This window comes from Electrophorus electricus, chromosome 8 (assembly GCF_041902795.1).
Source record: "Electrophorus electricus isolate QZ-2024a chromosome 8, ASM4190279v1, whole genome shotgun sequence".
Classification (NCBI taxonomy): Eukaryota; Metazoa; Chordata; class Actinopteri; order Gymnotiformes; family Gymnotidae; genus Electrophorus; species Electrophorus electricus.
In genome coordinates, this window is record NC_137504.1 from 30956402 (window position 1) to 30969671 (window position 13270).

The window sequence follows — 13270 nt, forward strand, 5'->3', positions numbered from 1 at the left end:
GACAAATCTATAATATATACTTGGGATAACCACATTTAAAAAGCTTACTTAGAAATATACGAAGTCATATTCAATGCTAACATGAACAGAATTTTGACAGTGCTATTTTGACACCAGCCAGAATTCTACTCCCCCTGATATTTTGAACTAAGAAAAAATGCTTTCTGTGGTATAACCTACAAAACAGTCACCTGAAAACATTTTATTTAAAACAATCCTTGCAGTTCCATAGATAAAAAGGAGGAGTATAATTTCTGCAGGTGTCAAAGCAGAACTGCCAGAATTCTACTCCCCCTGATATTTTGAACTAAGAAAAAATGCTTTCTGTGGTATAACCTACAAAACAGTCACCTGAAAACATTTTATTTAAAACAATCCTTGCAGTTCCATAGATAAAAAGGAGGAGTATAATTTCTGCAGGTGTCAAAGCAGAACTGCCAGAATTCTACTCCCCCTACTATTATTCCTCCGGATAAACTTGAAATTTAGTAGAATGATAGAAAATTATAGTAGAATTGTAGAAAAATGCTCAGCTTTTATTTGTTGAAGGTCTTTCATGCATGACATCAACATCACTTTTCACACATCAAAGCCCACACTACAGGATATGAAGTCATGTATATTGAACATGTTTAACATTTATGATTCACAATCGGAGTGGACCTGCCTGGACTTGGAGAAGATTGGAGGAGTGAAAACTGGATTACAGACACCCTCAACCATTTAGATGGCTACAGACATGATATGTTCATCAAAAGGTAACTATATATTAATGTAGCTAAACTGGTACTGTATATTTTGCAATGAACATAGAGACATTTTTTTCAAAGATTTATTTGTCAGTGACAAAAATGAAACATTTCATATACAAGTTTTGTCTCATGGTGATTGTATAAAGAATGTTATGCATAAAAAAGATTTCATATTTTTATTGTATGTTTGATTTCATACAATTTACTAGATATACAAGAGACAGAGAGGGGACAGTTAATGAAAACACACTCAAAATCAAAACATATGTCTTGTATTGCTACATAAAATTGGATCAGAATATCAAATCTTTAGGAAATCCAGTTCTTGTTGAAATTGTTCTGTAATGTTATGGTTTAAGAGAGCATACTGACAGGCCATTCAGTGTGCAAGTATCCAGAGAGGCTGTCTCACTCAGGTTAGCACAGTAAGTTCTCTGGCCCATGCCCTGACCAGTGCCTTGTTAGGAGGCAGGCTACCACAGAAAGCTGGTTGATTCTGTCAGCAGTGGTCATAGGGATAATACTGTCAATCAGTTATTTTTTTATGAGCCTAATTGTCCTTTCCACATGTATCCTCAATTAACTGTATAGTGTCTGAATGACCAGACTTCAACATGAGAGAGCTGTTATGTTTTATTTAGAAAAGGTGGGCTGCCATGTTTGCAGGGCACTCAGTTGTCAATTGTGAATCCTTTATCCACCATTACAGCCACATCTTTATCTAAAGGTGGCTCACTGCCAGATTGTCTGAACCATTCTTTGTCAGAACACAAAAAGGAAACAAGATTAACACCACCATGGGGTGACACACCTGTCATTCCTTTCAGGGTAGTGTGGGATTTATACTGTGAGAACATCTCACTCAATGCGAGTAAGGAAGAAAGGATCTGACAGCTCATCTCTGTACAGTAAATTACACCTTGCTGTCAGAGTACTCGCCAAACACACTGCATCATGGCTCTAATTGTCTCAGGAGACAGCCAATTCCCAACGACGCCCAATAAAGATTACCCTTGTGATGGTGGATTGATGAATGTTCAAATGATCACCCACATCTTTCACCTTCACAGTCAGTGACAGGTACAACATGAACAGGAACAGTTCATCAATCACTGGAAGGCACTGCTGTGTGTGTGTGTGGAGTGTGGGGGAGGGTGTTTTAGCTGCTGTTGTGCTGTTTAAAGCGGATGACTGCATACCAGCATACACAATTCAGTATGTCTCCAAAATGCCTGTAGATGGCAGTAGGTGGCAAATCTAAAAGAGTGAAAGAAAATGATTACTACTTTTAAATCAAAGCATAACTCATTTTGGACATTTACCATAGTAGGCCTGAATGTTTTGCTCCTGTTAGTTAGAATGAACTGCCACATAATCTGAAATGTAATCACCTGGTTTTAAAGTTCACTTCACTATGAACTGCATTTACACCTGCAATGACTGATTGTAGATATTTTAATCATGTTTTTCCTCATATTCTTGTTTTTTTATGGAATTTTTAAGTTATACTTGTAACTCTATACATTAATGTCCAATTACTTTAATATAGTCCTGTGTTGAAAGGGTGCCCACATGAAAGAGTTGCTCTCATTGCTCACCCAATATAAATAAAGGCTGAATGAATGAATGAATGAATATGAACATACTCTAGGTCTGCAGCAAAGTGAAATGATGAAAACATTGGGCAGAAAAACAGAACATCTCATCTGATATTCACATGAGATCAGCCACAGAATCTGTCATTAACTAGGCTTTCAAATTCCAGTTTGAATGCATAATCGCCAGTAAACCAATGGTGAGGATTACTTAAACATAAACATTAATGATAAGCTGGTAAGAGTGGTGTTGCACCATAGCTTCTTGAAGGTCTTTCTGCTGTCCCCCTGGGAAGAAATTTAGGTGTGGCTGCTTTGGGCCCTCTGTGTCTTAAATCTGTAAAAAGTGAACAATTAACAGTTATCGGTCATTTTCCACACCAAGCTGTTAATTACAGACATACACATGTTCTTCAGTTTGGATGTTCTTACATATGTTCTTACTCTCACTAATACACACACACCCTCTCTCTTTCACAGTCAAACTAAATCAATTGTTTGCATTAACACACAAACAAACCCTCTTGCGCACACACACTCACACTCGTGCACACACACACAGACACACACAGACGCGCTCGCACACACACACACTCGCACGCACACACACACACTCTCACGCACACACACACACTCTCACGCACACGCACACACACACACACACATACACACACACACACACACACACAATCACAAGCTCCTCTGTCGGCTCTCTGATTCGCTCACTCTCGTCTATGTCCACCTCCTGGGCACTTTTCTTCTGTCCTTTCTCTGTTCTGTTCTCTCTCCTGCTGTTTTCTTACTGAAGAAGCCATTAAATAAATTCGATAGCATTACATTTTCTCTTCAATATACTTTTCGGTTCTGTCGAATCAATACTTACTTGTTGCGTTTTCTTCAGCTTGGTTGTCTCGTCTCTAATAATGTTAGTTAAACCGGAGTCGGTTTATGAGGAGCCTGATTACTCTCTATTCCTCCCATTATGTCAGAAAATGACTGCAAAACGCCAGAGGGCGCCTGCGAGCGATTCCTCAATGAATAGGAGTAAATTGAGCTAAATGGCTAAAAATGTAAATAGTTTCTAATCACTTTGCCAGGATCCTCCTTTAATTTTGGAAAGTAGAAATATTTATTTTACTAAACAATAGCAAAGAAATTGTGTCTGCATATTTCCGTTTTTTCTACAGCAAATGGGTTTTGGGCAGCAGGACGCTACTGTGCTAGCTGCGTCCCCAACGTCGCGTCACCAACCAATCAGCAGTCAGTAGCAGCATTACGCCCATGAACGTAATGCCCCTCCCTCTAACACACGCTGCATACTGAGATACAGGCTGCTGTGTGGTAAACAAATGACGCGACAGAGGTATCTTGTCTTTCAAGATGGCACAAAATGGAACTGAAATAGACGGTTCTGGCCTTTATGTTCTTTCTCCTTTCAGGTTGCATGATCTTCCACCTGAGATCTATAACCCACAATACTGCGGAAAATTATTAGGAGGATTAGCAAGATCACCGCTGACATTTATATCATTTCACTCTGGTAAATTTAACGCTAAATTTGGAATGAGAAAGCTTCGCGCCATAGCCGAATATGAATAAGTTAAAAAATATCATGCTTTAACAACAGTTTCTTCACAGTTTCTCGTAAGACACTACAGCACGACTCTGAATGTGTGGAATGTAATGTTTCACGAGCTGATATAAAGCGTTATAGACCAACTATAAATAGTTATTATACAGCTTGGTCCGACTGCCGTTTTCTGAGCTAATAAAGAGTATACACTGCTACTATATATTCTTAGTTTTTTCCCCTAAAAAAGTTATTGTGCCTGACATTGTCACAAGGCCATCCAATGACTTTAAGAATAAACTTGGAAACGAGGGTGCATTCTGAAAGCACCGTCAAAGACGGAGTGTATAGCTGGTTTACTGCCAGTGGTTTTGTCGAGTGGGACTGACGTTCGTTCTGCACTACTACAACTGACTGATTTTCATCTGTATGGTGTGTTTGACACTCAGTTGTTCTCTGTATCGAAATACTGTGCTTATTCTACAGAATAAAAATGAAGGATTTAATAACAAATACTAAAGAACAAATTCGCGCGCACACAAACACTTTTTTTTTTTACTGTATCCCTATGCCTGTGGTTGACTCTTAGGGACACCATGTGGCCGGGCTAGGGAACAACTGGAAAATCATAATTGCTATTTTTCAGTAGTAAAGAAAACACGCACATTTGCCTGTACAACCGCAGGGTTACTGGGCTGACTAGTCGACGCACGTGACACATATGCGCACGAAAACTAAAAATTAACCATAACAGAATTCCTAAATGCGTTTCATAACTCCATTGGAGTTGCATGGATAAAATGTAAAGTGTTAAAAAGGAATATGAAAAACAGAAATTAATTTAAAGCGCCCAGCAGATTGGATGCGTTCCGTATTGCAAGCTCTGCAAGGGATATTATGTACAGCTCTTATTATTCATATCAATTAGCTAATGCTTACAAGCGACAGATCAGTTCAGGTAGGTAAACAGGATTATAAGGCCATGGCACCATCTGGTGTACAAAATGAACACTTGCTTGAATGACGTCAATAAACTTAGCCTGTAGTGGAGATTTCTTAAAAGCTGACTTAAAAACGTGGAAACAGGTGTATATTAGTAAATGGCAAATCTCCTTCATGGTATCATGTCTTTAAAAAGTATACACTAGTGCTCAAATTCAGGTAAATCATGAAAACAGTGTTTCTAAAAAGTAACGAAAATTCTATTTATCAGTATTTATTTACATTCCCAGAGTTCAGTGTCATTTGCAAAATAAGTCTGGCTTGCATTTGGGGAACCTCCTCAAGAACTGCTGAAACCCGGCTCCCTCACTTTATTACCAGAGCACAGAAAACCGGTCTGACTAAACTGGATATGGAAACAAGAAACTATTGCAGTTTTACACAGGAAGAGTTATTGTCGCCAGCTTCTTAATAATCACCTTCCTTCCTTGTATGCCTTCTAAAGCAGTAACATCCTGTGTCTCATGAACTACACATATCTTGTTTCATTTTGGTGGTCTCAAGTAAATGAGAGAACTCATTATCCAAAGCGAAAAACACTAGTCTGGCCCAAATCAGACACATATCTGTCTGCTAACTTTAATAAATGATTATTGTCCTATAGGCCTACAGATAATATTGATAAGGTTCCGCATTCCACGGGAGAAACCATCTAGAAATGAAAAAAGTCCTTGACCTCTCAAGACAAGACAAAACCAAACAAACCAAAAACCCCAAAACAAACAACAGTAAAAACAACAGCTGGACCTTCGCTTCTGTTTGTTGGAAAAGCATAATAAAAAGGGCACGACACCAATGAAAATTTATTACCCACTAACAGTGGATAGTGAGAGAGAGGCAGCTGCATATCGAAAGCCAAAGTGGTCAAAATGTGCCTCAACGAAAAACATTTTATTTGTAAAATGCCGAAACCCCCCCCCCCCAAAATATTTTTCATTACGCCGTAAAATACACCTCAAAACGCCATTTTTGTGTGCTTACAACGGCACTTAAAATGCCGTTTTATAGTATGATAATGAGCTCCGCCTATTGGGTTTGATAGCCAATAGACTTGAACTTTCTTCACCCAATCACTCACGAACAAGGTCAGACCAGACCAATTCACTACACATCTTAATGGGCTGAAGAACCATTGCTCAAGTTTGTTTATTCTGGGATTTACATATGTGTTAATTCACTCAAGAATTTATTTATTCATACACTTATTAGCTAGCTAGGTTAGCTAGCTGGCTAGAAGTTTAGTAGACCTGGCAATATTGACCATGGTTGGATACTTTAAATGATCGTCCTTTAAATAGGCACTTGTCTAACTAGCTAGCAACATTTCCTACAGCTGGAAGATGGAGAGAAGGAACTTAATTTTATGTTGTCGACGGACACTTAATGACTGCACTCGACTACTATTAACAGACAATCCTGGACCTGATGTACTTAATTCCACATTAACGAGGCAAAGGCCATTTTAAACAAGTTAATCACAGAGTCCGTTAAACTGGTAAAACTATAACCAGAGACAACTAACTGATAATTGGCTGCAAAACAAAGTTCACCCAAAGGTAGACAGATGGCTATCTAGCTTTGTTAGTTAGGGTTATTTGACCAAACGCAACTTATTTCTGTGTTCCTGTTCCAACTCTAACCCTGCCTAGTAAAGTATCAAGAATTGGCTGCACCTACACCTGTGCCTGTAAAATGTGTGCTACCAGGACAGGTCTGGTAGATCTAAGAACCATTGATCTCGCACATCCTCTTCCAACTAGGAGTTACTTGTTAATTATCAGATTGGTTGGAACAGTGTGTTTGAGCATGAAGGACATCAATATATGGAGGGAATGTGCACTTCCAAGACCAGGGTTGGGAACCAATGCTTTAATTTGTTACATAAATGCCCATATTTGATTAAAATGTTACACAGTGCCTGCTTTTTGTCCTCATACATATAACTTTAAATGACTGCAAGTTCATACATCTGTGTAGGTTGAAAACAATGCAAAGGAGTCTTGAATGGGCCAGGGGAAGATTGGTAAATATCACTGCAGCTGATCAGCTAATTAATGACATAAGTAAATATCTCCAGGAAGTTTGGACATATATTCATCGCCAGCAAAATTTAGATTTGTACTTTTGAAAAATTGATGGTTTATACCTTCAAGTGGGGAAAGCTGCCACTTTTTGCAGGCCTATAGTCTATATCTAAGCAGACCAGTACTATTGTTGCAGCCATTTCGTTACCAGGCACCACGGAATTGGAGTGGCACTAGAGGTTGACCACATTATTCTATCACTAGAGATCAATTTTTATTTCTGAGGTCATGTGGTTTTACAGCAACATAGATGGCAGATATTTTGCATGTGTTGTTGTGTACAGTCAGAAGACATTTGAGAAGTTTAATTCTTGTTTCTGATGGAATGACTTCATTTTTTCCCCCTAAGCTATATAAAACTTGAAACTGAGACTTGCATATAGATACATCCCTATAAGATGAAATTCATACAGAATATGCTTACCTAGATAAACATTTTACTCATGCATCACAAAAAAAAGAGTGGTGTGAAACTGAATTCCCACAGTATCTGGTGTGACCATCATTTGTCTAATCATATTTTTTAAATCAACTTTTTGCAAAATGGGACTATAACATCTTAATTTTTGTACAGTATATTAAAATGTATTTATATATTTTTGAATTTTTAATCTGGTTGTCTTTCTGGTTTTCAGACAGTTCGAGTTCTCTTGTTCTGCATCATATTCTGACATGGCAGACTCTTCCAGATGAAATGATCAGGGACCCGAGCTGCAGATCTTAAACGTCCAGTGATGATGTCCTCTTATGTCAGTCCAAGCGACTTACAATTATAACTGAGTACAATTTGAGCAATTGAGGGCTTTGCTCAGGGGCCCAACAGTGGCAACTTGGCAGTGGTGGGATTTGAACTGGCAAACATCTTATTACTAGTACCTTTACCACTGAGCTACTACTGCCACATTTAGGGATCAGTGCCAGATGACCAAGTGGAAACTAGTATGGATCTCCAATAATACTGGACTGACTTCAGCCCAACTTCCCACTAATTCTGTTCTTTTCCAATCATTATTTGCAGACCCACTCTGCCAGATGAGGCTATTTTCAACCTACTAAACCACATTTCTTTGCTAACCTTAAGACAGTTACCAAATCTGAAGCAAATGTTAGCGTCATCATGGTAAAATATATAATTTTTCATTTAAATCAGCCTACATGTGCAAGCTTGTGAAACTATCATTCAGTTCAGATTTACTTGTATATTACTTTTCATGACAGGTGTCATCACAAACCAGCTGTAGACATAAGAGTCCAATAACAAGGCAACATTAGTAAAGAAAAACTCCTTTCAGATCATGAAGAAACCATGAGAGCAATCAAGACTCTAATGCATCCGATCCTCAGGTAGACACCAGATATCAAAGGCAATGCAAAAAAAAGCAATGGGAGATAGGACCCAATTTAAAAAAAGATGGGAGCATACAGCAATTAGTAACATACTAGGAAAGATGGATTCCTCAGAAGCTTTGTGACCAGGCAGTTCTTGAAACTTTGAGAGACAGAGGGTCCCAACTGCCCAGTGCTAGACTTGGAGCAAGGACACAAGTGTACAAACAGCACTATTGGTCTTGGAGTATCCCTGTTATCCATATTCACCGTTTGGCATCCCTCTTGAGTTTGTTGCAATAACCCCTTCCCCTTTCATTCAGTTTTAAACAGAATAAAATTCTGAAGTCAGCAGTTACTATAACAACACTACCAACCTGCACCTCTGATAGTTAGCGAAGCAACAAGCTCGACCCAAACGTACATTTGTTCATGCAAAATAATCTTGCTTTCAGTCTAGCACCTGAAACAACTCATTACTGGCCAACTAAAGCTACCTTTGGGTGAGCGCTGTTTTGCAGCCAATTATCAGTTAGCTAGTTGCCTCTGGTTAGTATTTTACCAGTTTAAAGGACTCGGTGATTAACTCATTTAAAACGGCCTTTACCTCGTTAATTTGGATTTAATTACACTGGGTCATGGATTGTCGAGTGGTGTCATTCTGTGTCCGTCTACGAGGTAAAATGAAGTTCCTTCTCGCCATCTTCCAGCTGTAGGAAATGCTGCTAGCTAGTTAGCTAACTCATTAGCCAATTGCCTATTTAAAGTAATTGCCCATTTCAAGTATGATGTCACTACTGCTAGGTCTACTAAACTTCTAGCTAGCTAGTTAGCTAGGTAACTAACCTAGTTAGACAACTGCCTATTTAAAGTACTTGTCCATTTAAATTGCCATTTTAAAGTACGGCATTTCAACTGACATATTAGCGGCACAAAAGCGTCCGTTTTACAATTAAAACGCGTTTCGTTTGAGGCGAATTTTGAACACTTTAGCTTTCCATAGCTGCTAGTAAACCACGGATGTGTCGTAGGTATGCGGTTTGTCGAGACGTCTCAAAGTAAAAGTGAAATGGGCAGTTCTGACATTAAATTCTTACTCCATTCAGGTTGGTTTGATCGAGCACCTGGTACCTTAAACACATAATACTGTGAAAGTTTATTCGAAAGATTAGCCACACTACTGTTTATAAAATATGCCTTCTTGGTTTCCATATACGGTAAGGTTTTTTTATTTTTATTTTTTTATTTATTTAAAAAAAAAAATATTTTAAAGCTTTTGATTATGATTAACATAAGTAATAGGCCTATATCCTAGTTTAACTCCAGATATTTCCTTTCTTATTACAGAAAAAGAACACAAAATGTAAGTCACATGGTTCAGCACATAATAGCCTAAACATTTTATATCGACTCAAAGTTTTCTTAATTTGATTTAAACCTATGACACTACAGCGCGAGACTGAGTGTGTAGTCTAAGTTCGAAGCTTGGTATGATCCACGCGCTGTTATAAAGTGTTATAGACTTGGCTATAAAGAGTTATGATCTACACAGTTAACCAAATACTGTTAATGATCGAACAGCTGGCCTTTTGCGGATAAGGATAAATTAATCAACAGTAATAGAATACGCAACTATCTATTCTTACTTTTCCCCCTAAAAGTTAGATGCCTCCAATTTGTGCCCAACAATGTCACAAGCGTTTTGAAGAAATTTAAAAAAAAGCTTAAAAAACATGGGTGCATTCTGAAGGATTCTAACGGGAAGGAGTTTAATACCGTTTTGGTTGTCTGCCCGGTGCTTTCACGAGCTGGAACTGACATTCAGACTGCACTAAAAGAAAAGGATCATCTAAAGGGTTCGTTTGATATTTGGTTGTTCGCTGTATCAAATATTATGCGTGTTTTACAAGAGAGTCATTTCCTGTAAATGTTATTACATTTACAGATAAGCTTCTTGTTCTAGTGGTGCTCCATCACACATTTGACCCAGACTGCACTGTACCAGACAGCAGCAGGTGTGTAACCTGGGTAAAACAGATTACAGTGGACTGTCTGTACCATGAGGACAACGGACTGCTGAAATGTGCTAAAAATAAAACAGCTCTAAGAAAATTTGCATCAGAACTGAGGTATGACCTTATCAAATAAAAATTCAAATACCATACTACTGTCAGTTACATCTCTTCGCCAGCTCAATGTCATAGTAACTTTATTAAAATACATCATGTTGTTATTGGGACACAGTGAAGCAACAGTGCATTAACTCAAATTGCAGACTAGCAAAAAAAGTATTGTCACTTCGTATTTTATACAAAAAACAAAGTATTTGCTAAATGTTTGTGACACAGTCTGCATGGGGAGCAGATGAGGAGCCACGTGCGGTTTAATAGAAAAAACAAATAAATGCAAAACACAATCCAACAGGTCAAGTGGTGAGACAAGCATAAGTCAGTAAATCAAAAGACAAAGTCAGGAAAGCAAACCAATGGGAATGAAAAACACAAATCCAGTTAGGCAGACAACTAGAACACAGAGGCAAAGGCATGCCACAGGACAGTGATATTACTTTAGAAATATTTTCCCTTTTTCTTATTAGCCTCTGGAAGCAAGCAAAGAAGCCTCTAGTTCAGAAATACTACCGTTTATTTCTCAGACTACATCTGCTGGTTCTCAACATTGTTTTCAGTGTTAATTTGTTTTCACAGAAATTTTAAAAATCTCAAAAGGCCCAAGCCTGCAAAACAGCCAAAGCCAGCCAACCATCCATGAGAGGTATCACATCTAACATCAGTCAGCATACTATCAATGCACTAGGGGATAATGTTCTTTTGTGTGATGTTTTTGCATGGATGTCCTGACACCATCTCATTCTTCACCAATAATGACACATATAACTGTATGAGGGACATCATTTTCACCAAAACAGAACAGAATAGAAAACATGCACAGAAAAAAAGCTAAATCTGTGCAGTTTTGACATACACATTTGACTAAAATACCATAGCACGCCATGTTGATTTTTAAGACTTAAATAAAGGATATTTGGTTAAATTTGTGTGATTATGTCGATGATCCAGTGTGTCACTAAGCATTAATTAAATGTAGCTGAAAATGATGTGCTGCAGCTGAAACATCCTTCTTTACATTAATAATAAATCCAATCACACAGTCAGATAAATTACTGAAGGAAAAGCAGTTGAAAATAATTATCATGAATTTTGTACAAGAAGATTTAACTGCTGAAAATATGCATAGCAATGTGATGGGTGGCTATATAGCTTTGTGGACACCCACACACACAAATCCACGCATGTACATACACATTTTAATACAACATAACATGATATTATAATATATAATACAACATATAGTAGAGTAATACTGTAACTTTTTAAATAATATTTTTATTCTGGATTTACATATGCTAATGATTTGAGTTATGCCTTTGGGAAATGGCAGTAGAATAATGTTTTATATCAAATGTTTAATGTCATGTGTCATTTGGGGAATTCCATGTTTCATAAAATGTGAAACTAATAAAAATCTAATATCAGCTCCTCATAATTGTGTTATAGTGTCCTGTTCTGTCAGAGTTATAATATAGCCAATAATGATAATTTTTTGTACTGTAATTTCTTTTCATGAAATGCTTGTTACATTGTTTCACACCTTGTCTGTAACCTACATGCCCTTTGTCAGTGATAAAGAGGAACTGACAGACAATGAAGACGCGATACTGTCCTACCAAATTAATCAGGCCTATGACATAACTGAGGGGATATGCTTATACAGCACTATAAATTGTCTTGCAGGGACTTTGTAACGTTTGGGAGGTGGAGAGCGAACCCACTTGCGAAGTGACGACGCCACTAACTAGGGAAGCAATAATGAACGGGATGGATAGAATAGAATAAGTTTAATAAGAGAAACAGACCAACAACAGAGAACAGAACAAAGAACAAAACAGGCTAACGAATAACAGGCTAGCAGACTGAGGGCGGGAACTACGTAAGAAAGGAAATGAACGCTAAGGAAAGACTAACGGAGAATAACGATGAGGCATGAAATTAGGACAATCGGGGAATTCACAGAACCGGGCTACGAAAGATAAACAAACAATAACCGAGACAAACAACACAGGTAAACAGGACTTAAAGGAAAACCAGACAACACTTGCGTATATAAAAAAGGTAAAAAGAAACCTAAACAGAAGCGAAGCGACGGCAGAACACCTGACGAGCAACGTGATCGGAATCAGACAAGCGAACACTAACAGGGAAACAACGTAGACCAAAACACAGAGAGACAGTACAGCAGACGAGCGAACATGGCCCGCGGGGAGAAACTACACTGACCAACAAACAGAAGCCGAAGAGACAGGGTTTAAATAGACACACCAACGAAGGCTAAACGAGGATCAGCTGGAACTAAAGGGAGGAGACAGGAAACCATAGAAACGTACGATAGTGGGAAAACAAGAACGTGGTTATGTTCCCAGGGAAACGGGGGACGCTCCTGTCTGCGTGCGTGACAGATTTAGTAATAGTTTGCTCCTTACATATATCTGTATGCTGTCTGTTCAATGCAAAAAACATGATTAAAATCACTCAAACAAACAAACATACAAACAATCAAACAGGAGATATCACTCCATGGCCTAAAATGACACAAATATAACAAAAGTAGAATATATATTATGCATATAATAAAAGAAACTTGAACTTGAGCATACAGGAAGAAGCAGCAGTGATGAGGTGTTGCTAAATGGAACTTGTAGGGCAATGAGCTGCAAACAGCAGGTCTCTCCCTCTCCACTAAGAGACAGAATAGGCTGATCTGGAGTCATTTTGGATTGGGCGGAGCTTGGTGAGTGAAATTGAAAGGATGATGTCACCTGTCATGCAAGTAAACAAGAAAAGTGTGAAAGATTCATAGGAGAGG

The 13270-nt window shown here is 38.2% G+C and overlaps 2 long non-coding RNA genes across 2 annotated transcripts; one reads left to right on the forward strand and one right to left on the reverse strand.

The window, feature by feature from the left end:
* Nucleotides 1-534: 534 nt before the first annotated feature.
* On the reverse strand, nt 535-3863 carry LOC113586809 (uncharacterized). The gene is made up of 3 exons (XR_003411659.3): nt 3231-3863; nt 2604-2684; nt 535-2009 (listed from the first exon to the last, which is right to left on the reverse strand). It is a non-coding gene; the product is annotated as an uncharacterized LOC113586809 (long non-coding RNA).
* A 5446-nt stretch (nt 3864-9309) lies between these two features.
* Nucleotides 9310-10368, forward strand: LOC145659094 (uncharacterized). The gene is made up of 3 exons (XR_014125100.1): nt 9310-9546; nt 9677-9692; nt 10335-10368. It is a non-coding gene; the product is annotated as an uncharacterized LOC145659094 (long non-coding RNA).
* The last annotated feature ends 2902 nt before the right edge of the window (nt 10369-13270 follow it).